We start from the raw sequence: 6,144 nt of genomic DNA on the forward strand, positions 1-6,144 counted from the left end.
ACTAAAGTCATAGGACAACCTGGCGAGTGAAGGTCCAGTAGATCTATTTGACAATAGAGTCATAGCTGAGTGACACTGTAAAGTCAAGTGAAGGTTTATTTTTTCCTGTTGAAGAGGTTGTGCACATCCGAAGTTCAAAGTCCAGACAATACAGATTTAGAGACAGAAAGTACAATAGGCCCTGGCATTTGTAACGTTGATACTCATGGTTCTTACTGTTTGTCAATGACCCCACGATCCAAGGCAAGTAGTAATTTTTAAATGTTGCCAAAGCACACACTGGAATCATGTCTGCTGTGAAAGTGCTGTGCAGGAGTGAGTCACTTTTTTGGAGAGCAAGCCTAGCCAGCTGCCCAACATCTGTATCATATCATGGCTTTGTTATTCTCTACTAATCTCTGAATAGGCTGTAACTGTCATGAAGTGGCAGGAACTCTTCTTCTTCATAGATCCAGACAAGCTCATGGATAATGTGGCTATTACGGTGATGTTCTATGACAAATTACTTTAGTCCAGGTGACGCTTGAAGAAGGTGGGGTTTAGGGGCACCGACCCTCCTCGAAGTAGAAAATCCTAATATAATTTAAGTGGACCCTCGGCATCCACAGTTCCTCCATATCCTCCATTCACAGTTCCTCCTCCACAGTTCCGCCCATAGATTCAACCAACCATGGATCGTGTAGTGCTATAATATTTACTAATGAAAAAGAATCCACGTGTAAGTGGACCCACGTAGTTCAAACCATGTTGTTTAAGATCACCTGTACTTTACAAAGCCACTGAAGTGACTGAAGACATCACCATGATGTTCTGGATATTCTCTCCATTTTCTGGGGGTAATCATACATGAGAGATACTCAAAACAGTGCGATTTTTGAAGCTCTCAGGACACATTTCTTAAAATTATTAAGATTCTACTTACTGGAAGACGTGAGGCTATCACTGTAGAAGAAAGCTCTCTCAGGAAATGGGAAGGGCTGGTTTTTAGCTCAGAGAAGGAAGAATTTGGAAAGAAGAATAAAAGGTGTGTCTCAGACATTTTCCCCAGAGAGCAGACATCAGAAAAAATTGTATCTGCATGTCCTTTATTGTATCTGCATGTGATCTCAAGAAGGAGTAAAAGAGAGTGAAGCAGTGAGAAGCTGCACAAGATATGTTACTGAGTTGCTTGATCCCATGGACCTCTTGAGAAGCCATATGACATCGTATCAGGACTGCCAGTCTGGGATGAGAAAGGAGGAAGCATTTATCCAGCAGCTCGCATCCCTCACTAGTCAAAGAACACTCCAGGAAGCATTAGCTCTCCAGCACTTCTGGGTTGTACTTATGAGGATGCTGAGGGGTGCCTACAGAGTCCCAAGCCACAGTGAAAACAGATAAGTCCGAGGATGGGAGGCAGGAGGTGCTGGCAGAATGCCTCCATGTGCAGTTGGTTGGGTGGCTGGAACAAAAGATAAGTGTGCCTGAAAGGATCTGAAGCGGTACATGAGAGGTGCCTGATCCAAGATGTTTGTGGTTTAAGAAGACGTGTGTTGGTGTGAATAGGATGATAAGAAAACTCAGACCAGGTCCTGGCTCCTCTCAGGGCAAAAAGATGCCAGGCGTTCTTACAGGAATGAGGATGCTGTGTTAGGAATGAGTATTTGCTGTAAGTAGAGAAGAGTTGTCAAAACCACGGGGAGGAGCAGACTGAAAGGATGATGGGATAGGGGTAGGGGTCCATCTGATGCCAAGCATCATGAACTTTTTAATTTTAATTTTTTTTTTCTTTTTGCGGTACACGGGCCTCTCACTGTTGTGGCCTCTCCCGTTGCGGAGCACAGGCTCTGGACGCGCAGGCTCAGCGGCCATGGCTCACGGGCCCAGCCGCTCCGCGGCATGTGGGATCTTCCCGGACCGGGGCACGAACCCGCATCCCCTGCATCGGCAGGCGGACTCTCAACCACTGAGCCACCAGGGAAGCCCCATGAATTTTTAATTCTTTGCACTTTCTCCATGAGTGCCTTCACCCTAAGAGTAGGAAATGAGAAAGCAGACTCTGTGGGTTGGGTGGAGTGGTCTGGGGCGTCTAGCAATGGTTGGGTGGGGAGGTCATCAGAGTGGTGGAGAGGGCAGCATGGAAGCAGCTGATCAGAGAATCAAGAGTAGGTACAACAGACAAAGTAAAACCAAGGCCCCAATGTATAGAGGTTTCTGTGACAAAAGCAGCAGAGCAGGAGCATGGGAGAAAGAATTAAAAAGGAAGCAGTGGCATCTGGAAGGTGGAACAGAGCCGTACGCTGATGACAAAGTCTACAGCACGCTCAGTGCTACCAGGTGAAGACATGAGTGTCTGTATCCTGCAGTGAATTGAGTAATATGGTTGTTGACAGCGCCAAGAAGGAGTTGAGAAGGAAAGAAGGCAACTGACATGGTTCCTGAAGTTGTCCAGGACAGAATAAACAGTATTAGATGATACTGGTGATGATTTGGAGGTGGCTAAGCCAGTGGTAGTAGAGACCTCAGATGATAATACATAGAAGAAAGCCTGTTGGAAGCGGTGGGGTATGACCTCATCATAAAGGAGTTTAAGGAGCCAGCACGTTAATGAACAATCAAAGCAGCTGCTGAAGTTTAAAGACAAAGCAAGATTTGCTTCAATAAAGACTTACACGAGCACTATTTCTCCAGGACGTGTTGGAGAGGTAGATGTAGATGTTCACTCTTACTTAATACACTGGGTATCATTTGAATGTGCTAGCAGGAGCCTGCATTGCTCTTGTGATGAAAAACAATGAAAGAAACAAAATTAGTCAACGACAAAAGTAGGATTCAAGCCCACAGGGAACAAACACTTTTCCACCACCCCCTTGACGCTGCAGCTGAACAGAACAGGCAGTGGAATGGTTTCTTTAGTCTTCTGAACACTTATCTTTGCTAAATCAACTTAAACCATGTGACCCCATTAACACAAAGAGCAAATGGAAGTGAGTGTTTCAGAAAGATGGAGAGATATATAACCTGTGGTAAATGTTTAACATGCCACCCACAGAGATCCAGCCATATTTCATCGGCAGCTGTCTTTTTTTTGGACTTCAAGTTTCCAGGGAGGAACCCACCCCTACACTCTCTGTGCCTTCATTCCAGCCCCTGACTCGGCAGGAGGTCCTGGAAAGCATCCATGTCATAAAGAGAGATGGTGACAAAGGGTAATGATTATAATAGCTACCATGATTGAATGCCTCCTCTGTGCACAGTTTAGGCTCAATACTGTGTGTAGTTTATCCCAGTTAGTCATTAAAATAACTGTGAGCAGGTAATATTAACTCTGTCTTGAAGACTGGGCGGTACAGAGCTGCTGTAGGGATTCAGCAATGTCCTCAGGGTACCAGCCTCCTTCACGTTCCTGCTCTGTCCTCAGCGATAGGAATTACTCCCCCAATCTGTGTCCGTGTTCAAGCAGGAAGAAACAGCAGAAGAGGTAGTACCAGCAAACTTACCTTGTGTTGGCCAGAACTAGTGTTTCATTCAGGGATCTTGTCGATTAGAGCCAACAGAGTCCACTTTATCTGGTTTAAACACAAGGAGTTCCTTAAGATATACAGAGAGTTCTTAAATCATTGGGGAGGGCTGAAAAGACTTTAGTTGAACTCAGAATGCCACCGTAGAATTGAGTCATCAAGGGAGCTGCTTCCCCTTCCATAATCAGGCAGTTGCTGAATTAAGAGGCCATCTTCTCCTACAGGAAACCAGTGCCACTGTCATCGGCTCCAAGGCATCTGCCACAACCTGGAAGCAAGTCAATCAAAAAACACCCCCCACAGCACTAGCTCCCAGACTAGGCCAGTTCTGCCGAGACCCAGGCCAGCAACAGAGATGCTCATAACCCTTCTCTGGCTCCCCACTGAACTCAGTTCCCAAACAAACGCTCGTGGTCCTCTCTCCTTGTGACTCAGTTCCAACTCAAGGATAAAGGATCAATAAAACTTAAATCATGTGTGGAGCCCCAGCTGCCATGGCAGTTGAGAACTCTGCAAATTGACTATTTTGGTTTTCCAATCTCTGTAGCAGAGGCAAGTGAGAGAGAAAAGTGTTGGCACAGAGGTTGAGTGCACCAAGGCATTGTATTAGCCACAATTTTTCTGGAAAGTTGGAAAAGCTGGTGTATGGACATTCATCCTTCCCTTTGTCCATCCTAGGCATCCCGGCCACACATATCATCTCATTTAATCCTCACCTCAACCTCTCAATGACATATTGCTATCCCCACTTTATAGATGAGGAAACTGAGGCTTATAAAGTTTAAATAATAATGTTCAATATCCTTTCATAACCTCAGTGGAATATAATCTGCAAAAAAGAATGACTGGATCACTATGTTATACCCCTGAAACTAATGCAATATTGTAAATCAACTAACTGCAATAAATAAAAAATTAAAAGGTAATAATGTTCTAGAAGGTAGCAGAATCAAGATTTGAACTAAAGTCCATGTTCCACTAGCCTCATGTGGTAAAATTAATATGTTTGCTTTGCTGAAACTAAACACCAACAATAATGGATTCTCTCTATTCTTAATTCCCTTGCTTCTAAATATGTATCACTGGCTTTCAAAGAACACTCGTAGGTGCTCTCCCATCTCGAAACCTTTGCTCCAGCAATTTTCTTAATTGCCTGTGTTGCTTGATCCCATGGACCACCAGAGAAGCTTGATGATGTATGTGTCAGGACGGTATGAGGTGAGAAAGGAGGAAACATCCATCAGCTCACATCCTCCATTGCCCAAAGAATCACCCCATGAGGCATTATTGCCCTTTTGCTCCCATATCCGACTACTCATATCCAGCCACCCTTTCAGGCCCAGATCAAGCACCTTTCCACAGAGACTTCTCCAGTCTCCCTGCCAAAATGTAGTCCTGCATTTTCCAAATTTCCTACATGTTTTCTTTGTACCTCCCTTCAAACATTTCCCACATTCAACATATATAGTCACTCCTTTCACTTCCTTGAAGACAAGAATGATGACATTTATCTCTATTGTCCTTTAAAGCTTCTGGCACAATGCAAGAGTGTAGAAAGGGTTCACCAGATGAATAATAAACAAATGAATAAATTTCCCTAGGGAGGTGCTCTCTGCTTTAATGTACTGGATAATCTGTATCTGGGTAATTTAAATCAATTGCTCTAGTTTTTTTTTTTTTTTTTTTTTTTTTTTTTGCGGTACGCGGGCCTCTCACTGCCGCGGCCTCTCCCGTTGTGGAGCACAGGCCCTGGACGCGCAGGCCCAGCGGCCATGGCTCACAGGCCCAGCCGCTCCGCGGCATGTGGGATTCTCCCGGACCGGGGCACGAACCCGCGTCCCCCGCATCGGCAGGCGGACTCCCAACCACTGCGCCACCAGGGAAGCCCTCTAACGTTTTTAAGTAGAAAAACTTTTCTCCATCACCATCATTCACCTGATTTCTTCCGTAGTGAGCCGTCATCAATTAATGTAATAGAATGTTTTTTACATATTTATTTGATTTTAACATTTTTATAAAAGGAACTAAAAAAGAGAGAACAAGACAACACCTTTGTTTTTTGTTGTTGTTGAAGTATAGTTGATTTACAATGTTGTATTAGTTTCTGGTGTAGAGCAAAGTGATTCAATTATACACACACACACACACACACACACACACACACGTATGTTCTTTTTCATATTCTTTTCCATTATATGTTATTACAGGATATTGGGTACAGCTCCCTGTGTTATACAGTAGGACCTTGTTCTTCATCTGTTTAACATATAGTAGTTTGTATCTGCTAATCACAAACTCCTAATTTATCCCTCCTCCTCCCCTTTCCCCTTTGGTAACCATAGTTGTATGATGCTATTTGGGGGGGGGGGTTGTGGGATCTTAGTTTCCCAACCAAGGATCGAACCCGCGCCCCTTGCATTGGAAGCGTGGAGTCTTAATCACTGGACCACCAGGGAAATCCCTGGTAACCATAAGTTTATTTTCTGTGTGCGTGAGTCTGTTTCTGTTTTGTAAATAAGTTCATTTGTATCATATTTTAGTGCTGGCTTTGGCAGCACATATACTAAAATTGTATCATATTTTAGATTCCACAGATAAGTGATATCATATGATCTTTGTCTTTCTCTGTCTGACTTACTTCACA

The sequence above is a fragment of the Mesoplodon bidens genome, assembly GCF_964165515.1.
Source record: "Mesoplodon bidens genome assembly, chromosome: 5".
NCBI classification, from domain to species: domain Eukaryota; kingdom Metazoa; phylum Chordata; class Mammalia; order Artiodactyla; family Ziphiidae; genus Mesoplodon; species Mesoplodon bidens.